Source organism: Microcaecilia unicolor, chromosome 3 (assembly GCF_901765095.1).
Source record: "Microcaecilia unicolor chromosome 3, aMicUni1.1, whole genome shotgun sequence".
In the NCBI taxonomy this organism is placed as follows: domain Eukaryota; kingdom Metazoa; phylum Chordata; class Amphibia; order Gymnophiona; family Siphonopidae; genus Microcaecilia; species Microcaecilia unicolor.
Genome location: NC_044033.1, coordinates 417,276,566 through 417,292,746, shown reverse-complemented (window position 1 = coordinate 417,292,746; position 16,181 = coordinate 417,276,566). Strand labels below are relative to the sequence as shown.

At 41.0% G+C, this 16,181-nt stretch overlaps 1 protein-coding gene across 1 annotated transcript in view; it reads right to left on the bottom strand.

The window, feature by feature from the left end:
- The window catches only part of LDAH (lipid droplet associated hydrolase), a 225,636-nt gene extending 213,370 nt beyond the window's left edge, over positions 1-12,266 (bottom strand). Inside the window, exon 1 of the mRNA XM_030198811.1 lies at positions 12,185-12,266. The gene's annotated coding sequence lies outside the window, so the exon portion shown is untranslated. The remainder of the gene's footprint in view (positions 1-12,184) is intronic.
- Between the last annotated feature and the right edge of the window lie 3,915 nt (positions 12,267-16,181).

Here is a 16,181-nt window from a genome sequence, read left to right as displayed (position 1 = left end):
CTAAATGACCACATGACCACCGAAGGGAATCGGGGATGATCACCCCTGACTCCCACAGTGGTCACTAACCCCCTCCCAGCATAAAAAAACAACTTTAACAACTTTTTTTTCCAGCTTGTATGCCAGCCTCAAATGCCATACCCAGCTCCATCACAGCAGTATGCAGGTCCCTGGAGCAGTTATTAGTGGGTGCAGTGGACTTCACCCAGATGGACCCAGGCCCACCCCCCCCCCCCCCCACCTGTTACACTTGTGGTGGTAAATGGGAACGCTCCAAACCGCCCCCAAAACCCACTGTACCCACATGTAGGTGCCCCCCTTCAGCCATAAGTGCTATGGTAATGGTGTAGAGTTGTGGGCAGTGGGTTGGGGGGGGGGGGGGATATGAGGGTCTCAGCACCCAAGGGATGGGAGCTATGGACTTGGGAGGTATTTAATTTTTTTTTTTAATTGTTACAAGTGCCCCCTAGGGTGCCTGGTTGGTGTCCTGGCATGTGAGGGGGACCAGTGCACCAAGGCTAGCTAGAGCAAACAATGCTGGAACAAAAGAATGAGAACTGTTTTGAGCTGAGTCAGCAAGAAGGGCCTCAATCTGAATAACAAACCCTGCCCTTAGGAATTAGTTTGGTGCTCATGTACTCAAAAGAGGATTTCCGGAAACAATAGAAAGTCTGTCACCAAAATATAGACATCTATTCCCTATTTCAGAAAGGGAATGGACATCTGTGTCCAAAAAGAGGAACATTAGCATTTAGGCTTGCTACCTGGGACATTTAGGCATTAGAAAAGTTCTCTGAATGAACACTGTTCCACTTGAGGGATGAAGGGACATCACCCAATTAATCCCCCAATGGTTGATATTCCCCCCCCACCCCCGAAATAAAGTGAAACCAGCTAGGGACACCGGGTTCTGTGCCAGCTTCATAAAACAAAAATCAATATTTGAGTTTCTAAAATGGCTCTACAGACATTTATGTTCCTGCACATGAACACCTGTGTTGCCATTTCATAACATGGAGGCTCCTGTGCTCCACATAAAGGACCATATATTGATATTTTAGACATCTAATTTTCTAAAATGGATGTCCATCCCGTGAGTAATCAGTGCGTGAACACTTGTTTCTATGTGTTATTTTCTAACAGGCTTTACATTTGCAAATCATGTTCTAAAGTTACTAGTAGAACTTCAGATCATCCTTTCTAAAATGCTGCTTCATATATTGGTGTACTGTTATAGGATTATGCACTAAAAGGAAAATTCTGTACCTGGGCACTAACATTATGTGCCCGTTGCATGTGTAAATGTTTAGAATACTAGCACTTATCAAATAAGTGCTAGGAGAGCACTTTATACATGAATCTGCAAATACACACTAAGCAAATTAACCCCCGGATTCTATATATCTCACCAAAAATATGGAAATCGAAGTGTATTCCATAACAATGCGTATAATCTAATTGGTTAACAAGCTAATCAGCGCTGATAATTGGATGTTAATTATCAGCACTAATTGGCATTAATTAGGAATTTATGCACACTTCTTGCTAAGAATATTCTGTAAAGTGGTATGTGTAAAGTCTAATGTGCGCTGACAAAGGGGGCGTGGTGTGGCCATGGGCAGGTCGTGGACGTTCCAAGAATTTACGCACAGGGTTATAGAATACATCTGTTCTGCACCTAACTTAGGCGCCCGTATTTACACTAAGTTTTACTTGGCTTAAATGGATGCACCTAAAGTTAGGCACTGGCATGGCTGCTAGGCGTAGTCTATAAATCGTGCCTAAATCTAACCACGATTTAAAGACTATGCCTAGGCGGAAACTTTTTTCGGTGCCATAAATAAATCTAGTCCTAAATGGTATTTGCAAGGGGTGTACACATGGGGGGGGGGGGAATATAGCAGGGCTTCCACTTACACGGGTAAAGAGGGGTTGGTGGTTGAGAGGCTAGGATGGGGAGGGCAGACTTATATGGGGTCTGTGCCGGAGCCGGTCATGGGAGGCGGGAAATACTGCTGCACAGACTTATACGGTCTATGCCCTGAAAAAGACAGGTACAAATCAAGGTAAGGTATACACTATGAGTTTATCATGGGCAGACTAGATGGACCGTGCAGGTCTTTTTCTGCCGTCATCTACTATGTTACTATGTAAAGTACAGAATACTTTAAAGTTACACAAGTCCTGCCACATTAGGTACCCACATTAAAAACTAGAATTAGAGCTGGTATGACTGCAAACACCTAAATGTTAGGCACGCCGATACTAGGCTACACTTGAATTGCCTCCTGTAAGATAAGGACTGTAAATCAGCTGTGCTTCTGGCCTAGAGGGTGCTTATATTTTGTTATATTGAAGATGAAGTTAATTAGGGCCCTGTTTACTAAGCCGCTCTTGTAGGCGCGCTAAAAGTTAGCACACACTAAAGCTAGAGACACCCATTTATTTATTTGCTGCATTTGTATCCCACATTTTCCCACCTATTGCAGGCTCAATGTGGCTTACAATATGTTACAACGATAATCACATTAATGGAATAAGAATTTCAAAATACTGTTACAGATAAGGTGTGTAAGAATATTAAAATACTGTTACAGATAAGGTGTGTAAGAATATCATGTAGGATTAGAAGTGGATAAATAGACAAAACATACATAATGAGATCAGGACAAGATATAATATTCGGTAATGACTACTACTACTACTTATCATTTCTAAAGCGCTACTAGACGTACGCAGCACTGTACACTTGAACATGAAGAGACAGTCCCTGCTCGACAGAGCTTACAATCTAATTAAGACAGACAGACAGAACAAACAAGAGATAAGGAATATTAAAGTGAGGATGATAAAATAAGGGTTCTGAACAAAGTGAATAAGGGTTAGGAGTTAAAAGGGTGTAATTAAAGTAAACAAATTAGAAGAGTTCCATAATAGTTGTATCTGGTGCAGTTTAGGAGTCAGTTCGTTATTGGGGATCCTTTTTGTACGTCTTTTTGAACAAGTTAGTCTCCAGTAATTTCTGGAAGGCTGTAAAATCGTGTGTTGTTTTTATGGTGATCGGTAATTCATTCCATAGTTGTGAGCAGATGTATGAGAAGCTAGATGTATGTATAGATTTGTATTTATATATATTTATATATTCCCATGGGTGTCTCTAGCAAAAATGCGTGCTAAAAACGCTAGCGCACCTTAGTAAACAGCATTTCATGTATTCTGTTGCTTGAAAATAAACCCCAAACTAAACTTGTAACGAACTGTGTTTAATATTTCCAGGATGCTAACCTGACTGATAAAAATAACGCAGTTTTATTTTGTATGACGTTAGGATGATTATAGTATTTTAGAGTACTGTAAACGAATGGCAGTACATCTTGATACTAACCACAACCAATGGGTGTTTTGGAACCAAGTTTCAAATTTGCTTCCCTGTTGTTCATTCAAATGATCCTAAATCAGCAACATCTAAATCAATGTATTTGGCTTCTCTGTCTTGGATTAATGGGCGGAGAAAAGAATGGGCCGACAGGTTTATTTTTACCTTGTATTTTGAACAGATTTAATATGTATTGTATTTTTCATTCTAAATCGCTTTGATGTCCTCTTTGAAAGGGTGGTATGTGAAAATTTAGAATAAGTTATTACTACATCAAAGACAGAGATTCCTCTATTTCAGATGTTCTCTTACTTATCATTGTTAAGGATATGGCTACTGGAGAAAATATTTCTTACAGGATATATTACAATAAATTAACTGTATCTAGTTCAGCAAAACAATTTAAACTAGAGCAGCCGTGACGATGAAAACACATTAATACACATTACAGATATTTAAAATAACCTTGTGATCTTAAAAGTTTATCTATTGTTCTGTATATTTAGAAAAATGAAAAAGGCAACAGCAAAAAGTTTACACATTTTTGACTACTGCAGTGTTGGAAAAGTAGTTTCAGAAAATGACTCCACAAAGACTATGTCAGCTCCATCTGCCAATCATCTGATAAAGGGCTAAGAAGTTTACAGACTAGCATTAACATTTTGGTTTCTGTTCCCAGTTTTCCACTGCTTCCCACAATCCTCATTCCAAAATCTTAAGCTTTCAGGAAATCTGATCTCAGTTTTCCTTCAGAGCGTGACATGATTCAATGTTGTTTGAGGTGAATTGTAGTTACGGCTTCACATGTTGGTCCTTAACCTAATTTATTGACCACTTGCACAATCTGACACATTTTAAAGAAACGCAAACATTCCTTCATCACTCATCTTACTTATTCCTAAATGTTTGGCAAATGGCAGGATTTTCAATTCAATCATTTTGTTGACATTTCTTTTATCCATAGCCTACAAAAACGCCTTTTTATTGGTTTACTGAACAAATGCCACAAACCAACAATTTTTAAACGACTACAGTACAAAGGATAGTATTCAAAAATAGTATTTCTTTTTATGCCTATAGAAAAAATTGTTATTGTATAAGGCCTCTCACCTCATTAAATATTACTTACTTGAGATTCAAAAATATTCATTGAGACTATTAGCATCCTTGCCACAGTTTAAAATCAGCCTTCAAGACTTTTTTCATTTAACGATGCATGAAATCAATCTCCTTTCTGTTAGGCTGGAGACCTCCCAGGACCCCCCCCCCCCCCTCTTGCAAAGTCTTACCTTTTGTTTCCCCCCCCCCCCCCCTCCATCCTATCATTAATGGAGTTCAAACTTATTTCTCTCTGTTGTCCGTTTCATTTTCCTTCCCCATTTTATTGATACTAGCTTGACTGAGACAACATGCTTGACCGCCCCAGCTGTCTAACTCTGGGTCTTTTTTTGGTAATGACAGTACAACAGTGGATCAAGTCCATAACAGGCTGTAGAAAATATTTTCTCTTACTAGTGTTTCAAAATAAAATATTAAACACACAAGAGAAAACCCCCTGAATAGCAAACAAGTAAACAATTTTTTTAGCTGTCCTTGTACCAAATGGTTTCACTCCATCGCATTGTACAAAAATACTTTGAATAAGCACAAGACTAACAGTCAACAAGTACTGGGATAGCACTTTGAAGAGAGAATTCAAGCGGACGTGAAACCATTAAGAGGATTTATTAGGATCTATTTACCGCATTTTTAGAGAGGACTAAACCTGATGGGACAGTCAGTTGGACAGGGACCGCAGGTCCCTCCTAGCAGGATAATGCTACCTGGATGGCTCGAGCCTCCTGCAGAGAACATTTCCTCTGCGATGGTGCACAGCAAACAGTTCCAGGTTGGCTGGGAAGGCAGCTCACCATGGTATTTTCAAAGCATGGTGCTTTGAAAATGAGCCCCGTGTGTGTTAGAGCCTCACTGCCATTGAAATGGTTGATTCAGCTGCATCTCCAACTAGAAATTTAAAGATTTTACACTAATTTGTTCTGATAACAAAAATAAGAACTATAGCAAATTATAATTTGACAATCTGTAAAAGTTCTTCCTATTTAAAAGGCGGATTACCGTTAACCCAGAAGCTTCTTTAACATAAGAAAACAAAGTTCTATGTACATTCTGAAATTCCATCTCTCATTCATTTCCTGAATACATCCTCCAACTTCATTCCTACCTATCAGGAAATGGAGAAGCTCAAATGTTTTGGTCTTGGAATAAGAATTCTTATGCAAAACGAAGTTTTGATTCTCTAACTACAGCCTGTTTTCTATATAGAGACTAACATCATGATCACATCACTCCCCTTCTCCATTTACACTGGCTCCCTGTTCAGTTTAGAGTGCAGTTTAAAGTTTTAATTTTAATTTTAATCTTTAAGGCTCTCCATAATGGTATTCTAGATTAGCTAGCTAACCTCACCGTATCTTTCCAAACTGAAGTTTAAGTTTCAAGTTTAAAAGGGACATTTTTAATGTGACATCAAGCTTATTTTACATCTGTTATACTGCTCTATGGACATGCCATCTAGATAGGAGAAGAGGAGTGTGGTTATCACAATACGAAAGGGTGTGGGAAGGGAGGCAGAACTACAATTCTGATACGAAAGCGGAAGAGGTCAAAACAAAAGGCTGAAGTAATGTAATACAAAGATTGCGCAAAAGAAATGGGACGGTAGTGGAGGAGTAGCCTAATGGCTAATGCAGTGGGCTTTGATCCTAGCGACCTGGGTTCAATTCCTACTGCAGCTCCTTGTGACCTTGGGCAAGTCACTTAACCCTCCATTGCCCCCTAGGGACAGAGGAAGTACCTGCATATAATGTGTACAGAGCTGCGTACATCTTAGTAGTAGTGAGGGGAAATTTTAAGAGGAATGTTTTCCGATCAATTTTGAATTGGTCGAGGGATGTCTTTAGACAGAGATGATGGGGACAACGAGTTCAATATCAGGGTCCTTGAACTGAGAAAATTGATTCTCTGGCTGTTCGTGGATAATCTCCCTATAGTTGGGCATGTATAAACGATTTTGATTCAGGGATCTGAGGGTACGAGTGGGAACATAATGAATTAGATGGCGAGAGAGGTATAAAGGTTCACCTGAAATAAGCATATTGAAGACTAGTAGGAGGGATTTGGATGTTTTGGCAGATGGACTTTTTTTTACGCATTTTGAGGCATCCATCTACTTTGACAATGAGCTCCACAGTATGCATTCTTTGATCTTTAAACGATCATCGATTAGTTCTTCCCTACCCCGTCACTAGCTCATTGTGAATCCACAAGAACAGGTGTATTTTTCTTTTTAGCTTCTTTTCTTTGGAACAATTTGCCTCTGGGACTTTGTGCCAAAACCTCTTACAAGAATTTAAAACCTGGTTAAAAACACACTTTATTTTCAGAATCCTTGAACCTTCCATAATACTGGTAGATCAAGAACAGGTGCAATCATGATGATGTTTTTCTCTGTTCACAGATTTTATACATCTAGGGTTTTGTTTTTTTTTTTTTTCAGGGCTGCACATTTAAGGCTAGATTTAGTAAATGGCACTTAAAAAATCGGCACCAAAAATAACCCGCTTAATGGTATTCTGTAAGCCACACCTAAAGTTCAGGACAGTTTACAGAATACGCTTAAACACTATGATTGTGTGTAAATTTATGCACAATCATTTGCACCAATAAAAACACGGTGAAAATGAACGCACCTAAATTTACATGCAGAGCACCCTTATTCTGTAATTATGCATGTAACTCAAACCACACCCCCGTTGTGCTCCAAAATGCCCATGACTGTCCCTTTCCCATGTCCCATTTTTGGGCTGTGAATAAATTTTAGGTGTGAATTCCACGCCTAACATTACACACATAACACCCAATTAAATCTAATTAGTGCCAATAACTGCTTGATATAAAACCAATTATTGGCACTAACTAGCTCGTTATACAATTGCATGCACAAATTGAAACCATGCCTATATTTGCATGCACAATTTTTGGAGATCTTTATAGAATCAGGGAGTTAATGTGTTAGTGCAATTAGCATGCTAAAGGGGCATTTTTGATATGACATCTAAATCTGAATTTGAACGTTTTGCGCAAAACATCCAAAACTCCAATAGAGAACATGGCCATTTTCAAATTGTTAACATGTCCAATTTGCAGAACAGAGGAGTAGCCTAGTGGTTAGTGCAGTGAACTGTAAACCAAGGGGCACAGGTTCAAATTCCACTGTAGTTTTTTTTTTTTTTTTAAATAAATGTGATCCCTCCAGGAACAGGAAAAAAAAATACCTACTATACTTGAACATACACCACCTCAATAGCCTTCAGTCTTGCAGGTGTCCTATATCTTTAGCTACAGTATTTTTCTGTTCCTAGAGGGAGTCCAAAAAAAAAAAATTATAGAGTTACAGTGGGATTTGAACCCGTCTCTCTTGGTTTACAGGCCACTGCACTAACCACTAGGCTACTCCTCTGATGCTTTGTTTAGAATGGTCACAATACCTGCAGCTGACAGAGCCTGATTTTCCTTTCTGATTTCATTTTCAGGGGAGAGGGAGGGGGACAGCAAACACGGGACACTTATGAAGAGTCATGTCTTAATGTGGTCAGCTGTTCAATAGAGCACTTTTTTGTAAATTGGACAAGACTGAACTGTACTCACAACATGGATGGACCTTCATCTAATATAAAATTAGGGCTCATAAATTAGAAAATGGAAACCCTGAGAAGTCAAACTATGAGCAATGCAACTTTGGAGAGAAACAGAAGTGCACTGCTGCCTGTACTGAACAAAGGCCATTTTATAAGGAAAAGGAACTAAAAACTATTTTAGATTATCCTTTCCACCATACAAGGGTTTTCATAGCAAAAGAGCCTTCTCCAACCTGTTTTCTTACCAAGCCGCCAAATTATGGAACTCATTACCTACCACTGACACTCACCTCCTCCTGCAACACCCGATTCCGCAAGGCCCTAAAAACTGTACTGTTCAAGAAATAAGTACTACCACAATTGCCCTAATGAACCCACTTGATCAAGAACATTGCCCCCATCAGAAACTGAACCTTAGAACACTATACCAGCCACTAGGTTAGATCATTTCTACTACATTTTATGTATTATCCTACTCTGTAATAAATAGCCTCTAGGCTAGCTCAGTTCTACTATGCATTTTTGTTCCATTTTACCCTATAACAATATCCCAATATTCTGTAACAATTCTTCCACTATGTAACACTGACCTACTATGTATTTTTTGTATTATTTTACTCTGTAACAATGCCCCCATGTTTGTTAACTGTTCACTCACTATGTAACACAATCTCAGTGTTCTGCAACATGGTTCCAATAGATCTTCAGGTTAACGTCTGTCTTCAATATTAATCCATATTTCTCCACCTGGATTCCTCAGGAGGTACAGAGTTCACTCAGGTTGATCTGGCTGGGGTCCCTACTCTGTCCCGGGTGAACTCTGCTCCTCCTGAGGAAGCCAGGAGGTGAAATATAGATTTATATTGAGAACAGACTTTAACCTGAGGATTTTTATTGTTGATAACAGAAGACTGGTGAAACCTTTAATCTTTGAAGTTTGAAAGAGGAGGGAGTGGTATCCCCCGTGGGCTTTATTCATATAGCTCTGATCAACGTGGTTTGTATTTGGATATCCCTGAACTAATTTTAATATTTTGGCTTGTTTCAAGATGCTTTAAGACATTGAATTTGGAAGCACTAATAGTCTGATCTTCACTGAGGCACAGATGCACAAAGGTCCCAGTTAAGAATCTCTCTGTGTTTCCAAACCAGTACAAATTACCAATTTGGAAATAGAGAGGGAAAGAGAATCACATGCAAATGAGCAGCTCGTTGCTTTTGCGAACAGGATCATTTGCATGCAATATGGGGGAAGCTAGTCACTCGGCTGAGCATGTGCAGAGCAGCACATCACTAAGCATGGTTGCTCTGTGCATGCTACAGATGGCTTTCATACATGCAGACCAACTGCATGTATGATAGCAAAGGTTCTCTTTTGTTTTTTTTTTCTTTTTAGCTTCAGCAGCCCCCGGCACCAGAGTGCATAAGTACATAAGTACTGCCACACTGGGACAGACCAAAGGTCCATCAAGCCCAGCACCCTGTTTCCAACAGTGGCCAATCCAGGTCACAAATACCTGGCAAGATCCCAAAAAATGCTCAATACATTTTATGCTGCTTATCCCAGAAATAAGCAGTGGATTTTCCCTCAAGTCAAATTAATAATGGTCTATGGACTTTTCCTTTAGGAAACCATCCAGACCCTTTTTAAACCCCGCTAAGCTAACCGTCTTTACCACATTTTCTGGCAACAAATTCCAGAGTTTAATTACACGTTGAGTGAAGAAAAAGTTTCTCCGATTCGTATTAAATTTACTTTGTAGCTTTCATCGCATGCCTCCTAGTATTTTTGGTCATTATTTTATAGACCTCTATCATATCTCTCCTCAGCCATCTCTTTTCCAAGCTGAAGAGCCTTAGACGGTTCAGCCTTTCATCATAGGGAAGTCGTCCCATCCCCTTTATCATTTTCATTGCCCTTCTCTGTACCTTTTCAAATTCCACTATATCTTTTTTGAGATGCGGTGACCAGAATTAAACACAATATTCGAGGTGCGGTCGCACCATGCACCGATACAAGGGCATTACTTTTGTTTTCCATTCCTTTCCTAATAATACCTAACTTTCTATTTGCAAGTGGGTGTGTCTGGGTGAGAGTGAAGGGTCCTGCCTCTCCTCTTCGGGGCAGTGTGATCCGCTTGGGCAGATAAATTAGCAGTGAATTTTTCACAGCCTTCCGGTTAGGCAATAATATCATATTTACTCATATTAATAATCCCTAAACCACGCTTCCCAGTAGCTCAGAATAATGTCGGGCAGTGATTTTCTAAAGTTGCAGTGGGCGCTCACTGGCTGGAACTTGGACCCCGGCGCCCAAGTAGAAGGGAGCAGGTGTATAGCGCAGATGTGCAAAACAGAAGAAGCTGTGGCTTTTCTCTTCTGGGGCTGTAATTGACTTTTGTGAGAGGAAGGAGAGTTGAATGGTAAACTTTGCAGTAGTTGCTCCTGCGGGGCAGAATGGGATGGGCAGTTGCTGCACCAGAGAGAGAGAAAACAGAGAAGAGAGGAGAGAGAAGCAAAGCAGATCAGCTTCCTTGCACCAGCAACAGACAGTGCAGAGCTCACAACAGCCCCAGTCAGGCATTACTGAGAGCTCCAGAACTCCCGTTAGATTTTCCATAGTAAAGGCAGGGAGTGTTTCTGTGCCTCGGATCAGAAAACGGCTTTGCATCGCCTTGCATGCACAATTGCATAGTAATTAGCTCATTATAATACCTTTGCATTCCATTTTCATTAGATGCTACCGTGATAGACTAATGGGTGGTGTTAACGGCTCAGGTCGGTTTTGGGCACGTGCCAGTTTCAGTTTTACCACATGCCCTTTCCTGTCCTCTTTAAAAAAAAATAAAAAAAAAGCCTTTTGCAGATGCGGTAAAAACTGGCCCAGTGAGTGCTCAATACACACGCCTACGCTACCGCAGGCCACCTTTTACCATGGCTTAGTAAAAGGACCCCTAAACTAGCTAGAAGTGGTATAAAAACCACCATTGTTGGCTCATGCAGGTTTAGTGCATCTGGGCCTGATTTGGGAACATTTTTGTGGACTGTGATATTGCTGTTATAGACTGTGGTTAGGTCTCTATGACTGATTTTTGAGATTATCTTTAGTGCATCAGATTCCCTCATCTCCATAGTTTGATAATGTATTTTAAATGCAAATGTTTATAGCAGTATAAAGTTTTTGCATATTCTATAAATATATTACCAATAATAAAATTTTTTTTAGTTATAGTTTATGGTTCTGGTACTTAAGATTTTGACTTATCCCTGTATTTTTAGTTCTAAGAGTATAAAAATAAAACACAGTGTCTTGTTCATTTTATACTCAACAGGAGAAAGAGGTAACGCTCTGTGGCACTGAAAAAAATCTCAGCCAGAGACAACAGAACACCTTTGGTTGGAGGGGTCAAACAAATCAATCTTTCACACCCCCAATCTTTACTGGGCAAAACACTCCGTAGGGTAATAGCCTCAGTGACCCATCCCATTCCACTGCCTATGATCTCAATACTGCCTGTGTGAAACGTTAAAAAAAAAAAAAGCCAGTACCTGACAATCATTTCATTCTTGTAAAATAACTTCCACACAGAATAATTCTGACACTGTGGCATTTTACAGCATGACAAGCTGGGGGGTGGTGGTTCTGTATATTTAACTGTTGACGCGGGCTACCTTTTATCTGTTTGATTGCAGCACCGATCATCCGGTGCATAGTGCCTGTCTTGTGTTGGAACTGACCCATTTTCATGGGACAAGCACCCGTGGAACTCAAATTCATGAGCCTTTCTGGCTTTTCTACATGTTTTATGCTTAGCAGACTAATTGCAAAATAAAATGTCAACTAGATAAATGACGACAAGACTCAACCACAATCGTTCAGGACAGGCACCTCTGCTTCTGTAGAAAGACAAAGTTAAATCCGAGAAAGCTGACAATTACAAAGCTATCAGACACACGACCTCTGGCACCTCACCATCTCTTTCACTCCCCAAACCAGCAGTTTCCCCCTTCCTCGCCAGCAAGTCGCCACCCACAGTCCTGCATCTCTCCTTCTACGCCCCTACCCTGCCCGCAGTCTGACAAATCTCCTCTGTCCTCGCCCATATCCCACCTTCAAACGTGCATCGGCAGCAATTCAAACACTTCGCCTGCGGCGCTCTCGGAGCCAGCCAACTCTTCCTGAGCCGCGCGGACCCGCCCTCTGACGCTACTTCCTATTTCCGACTCGAGGACGAGGTGCAAAGGAGCGCAGTTTCTGGGGTCGTAGTCAATGTGTATGAATTTTCTGCCGTTGCATGCGATCCGATTCCTCTTAGAGATAGGATGGAGGGGAGAGAAAGTGAGAGGAAAGCGGGACCTGTAGTGGGGAAGGGAGTTGAGAGCGAAAGAGAGAAAACTAGATTGAGAACAGGAGAGGGGGTGAGCCAATAGGTTGAAACCAGTATAAATATCATCAAATCAAAACTGAATATTATTAAAACAGCGTCAAAAATTATTTTAGCTGCTGAAACAGCACTAATAAAGGCTATTTGTGCTCGTTTTCAGAGCTACTAAGGGGTCCCAATTTTTGAGATGGAGATTTTAGTACACGCCCAAAGCCCCGCCCCACTTTGTATTTGCTCCACCTGCTCTAGATGGCTGCACCCCCTGGCACACCTCAAACCCAGGCCATTTAGTATTATTATTAGCATTTGTACCGGAGGCGCAGCGCTGAACAAAGAGACAGTCCCTGCTCTAAAGAGCTTACAATCTAATTTATTTAATAGCCTAACATCCTTTTCAATTAGCTTTCAGAGGCCAAAATCTCCTGCCTCAGGTCAGTATAATGCTATTATGGTCTCATCTCCAGAACTGAGGCAGGAAGTATTGGTCTTTGAATCTTTATTTGCACAGCTACCATGTTACTTTATCCTAAATTAAAAATAAAATTATTTTCTTTACCTTCGTTGTATGGCCATTTACTTTTTCGAATTGTGTTGCTCCCAGTCTCTTGATTCTGCTTTCCTTCATCTTCTCTCAACTCTTTTGACAGGGTTTTCTGGCCATTTGTCATTTTTCTCTCCTTTTTCTTTGTTTTCTTCAATATTTTTCTGCCTCTCTCTGTCTCTGTCCAGATTTAATTCATTCTTACAATCCAGTCTTTAATTTCCTTCTTTTTATTTTCTCTACCTATGGCTTTTCATCTTTTCCTCACCCTTGTTCTCCCTGTGCCCCTTCCTCTTATTCTCCAGACTTTCACCACTCCCCTTTTCCATCCAGCCGCTCTCCTCTTTCTCTCCCCATCCTTCCAGTGTCTCCCCTCTTTCTTCATCCTTCCATCCAGTGTCTCCTCTCTTTTTCTCTCTACCCTTCCATCCAGCATCTTCCCTCTTTCTCTCCCCATCCTTCCACCCATCTACCCTCTCTCCTGATCCTTCCATCTAATGTCTCTCTCCCGATCCTTCCATCTAATGTCTCTCTCTACCCTTTTCAGTTCAGTGTCCCTTCTCTCTCCACATCCTTCCAGTCTCTCCCCTTTCTCTCTGCATCCTTTCATCCATCTCCCCTCTTTCTCTCCCTATCCTTCCATCCAGTGTCTCTCTCCCCATCCTTCCATCTGTTTTCCCTTTCTCTCCCCATCCTTCCATCCGTCTTCCCTCTTTCTCTCCCCATCCTTCCATCCAGTGTCTCTCTATCCCCTTCTTTCCATCCAGTGTCTTTCTCTACCCTTTTACATTCATCATTTTCCCCCCTCTTTATCCCCATCCTTCAATGTCTCATCTGTTTCTCTCCCTACCCTTCCTTCCAGTGTCTTCCCTCTTTCTGATCTCAGCCAGGATCCCCCCTTTCTCCCCATCCTTATCAACAGCAGCTTCTCTCTTTCTCCAGCCCTTCTCCATCTCCCCACTCTCTTTTACCTCCTGCCTCCCGCTCCATCTCCCTTCCTTCTCTCCCCACTCTATTTTACCTCCTGCCTCCCACTCCTCCTTCCACCAGATCTTCGTTTCTTGGCCACTGCTGCTTCTGTTGAGCAGCAGCGGCTGCACCAAAAAAAAAAATCAAGCGCTGCACTGCAGGCAGCCTTCAGGCATTGGCTGTCTGCTCTGCAGCCGCTCCTCAGCAGGAGGTTGATCTCAACTACCTGGTCCAGCGCTCCAGGGGCAGTGACGTGAGAAGAGAGAGGAGCGGCTGCAGAGCAGACAGCCAATGCCTGAAGGCTGCCTGCGGTGCCCCGCTTGCTTTTTTACATTTTTTTTGTTAGCTCTTTTGTACTGCCACGTGTTTCAGCAGCAGACTTTACCGCTTTGGCGGGAGTGCAGGAAATGACCCACTGAATGCGGGAGACTTGGCAGGTCTGCGTTTTTCTACACTGCTTTATATAATACAGTAATGGCCAAATTTCAGTGAGGATATCCTGTTTACTGATGGGTTCATCTTAACTGTTGTTGTAATCTGCCTTGGGAAGCTTGGCGTTGTAAAGAAGGAATATACTGAAATTAAATGGAAGTAAAGTTAAACTCTCCTTTCGTTGGGGCACGTGGAATCAGATCTTTACCTCGTTTGTACAAATGGATTATTCTGTTTTGAGCATATTTCAGAGACAAGTGGTTTTCATAAGTCAAAATAATAAAAAATAAATGTTTTCTTTCATGCAGATCTGTCATTTGTTTAAACATAACTAAATGGGCTATAAGCCCCCAATGTAGTCCATTGGTTTTCTTATATTTTGTCCTTGTGATGATTTATACTGTGCCAAAACTGGAAATACAGTGAGGCAGAATAATAGACCTCATTAACATCCAAAACATATTAATTAACATTATAATTGTGTTTGCATTTGGGAAATAACTGAGAAAATGCTGTTGAAAAATGACTTGAAGAAGAAATAAATATATATCGCAGAACTGGAAAATGGCACATTTAGAAACATAGAAACATGACGGCAGATAAGGACCAAATGGCCCATCCAGTCTCCTCCTTTTCCTAAGAGATTCCACATCTGTCCCATTTTTTCTTAAATTCCAACACAGTCTTCATCTCTACGACCTCCACCAGGAGGCCATTCCATGCATCCACCACCCTTTCTATGAAAGAGTATTTTCTTAGGTTCTTCCTAAGTCTGTTTCCTCTTAACTTCGTCCTATACCCTCTCATTCCAGAGTTTTCCTTCATTTGAAAAAGGCTCACCTCTTGTACATTAATGCCACTGAGGTATTTAAATGTCTCTATCATATCTCCTCTCTCCTGCCTCTCTTCCAGCGTATACATGTTGGGGTTCATGAGCTTATCACTACATATTTTATGACCAAGACCACTTACCAATTTGGTAGCCACCCTCTTGACCGACTCTATCCTATTTATATCTTTCCGTAGGTGCGATGTCCAGAATTGCACGCAGTATTCTAAGTGGGGCCTCACCAGAGACTTATAGAAGGGCACTATCACCTCTTTTTTTCCTTCTGGTCATCCCTCTCCTTACAGCTAAGCATCCTTCTGGCTTTGACCATTGCCTTTTCTACTTGTTTGGCCACCTTAAGGTCATCAGACACAATCACCCCCAAGTCCTGCTGTTCTTTCTTACACAGGAGCGCTTCACCCCCTATATTGTATTGTTCCCTTGGATTCTTCTAACCCAAGTGTATGACCCTGCATTTCTTAGCATTAAATCTTTGTTGCCAATTTTCAGACCATTCTAAAAGCTTCGCTAGATCCTTCTTCATGTCATCCATTCCCTCTGGGGTGTCCATCCTATTACAGAGTTTGGTATTATCCGCAAAGAAACAAACCTTACCAGACAGCCCTTCTGCAATATCACTGACAAAGATGTTAAAAATAACCGGCCCTAGGACCGATCTCTGCAGTACACCACTGATAACATCCCTTTCCTCAGAGCAAGCTCCATTTACCACTACCCTCTGTCTCCTCTCATTTAATCAGTCACCTGCGTGGAACTATGTCAAAGGCTTTGCTAAAATCCAAGTACACCACTGAACTGCTATGGATTTACAGCTTGTCTCACTGACACAGATTACTGTGGATTCTTTTGGATTCGTAATAAGTAAATGAAAACCTTTATTAGAGGAGCTAAATTCTACAAGGATTAAGATATATACAATGATTAGCACATA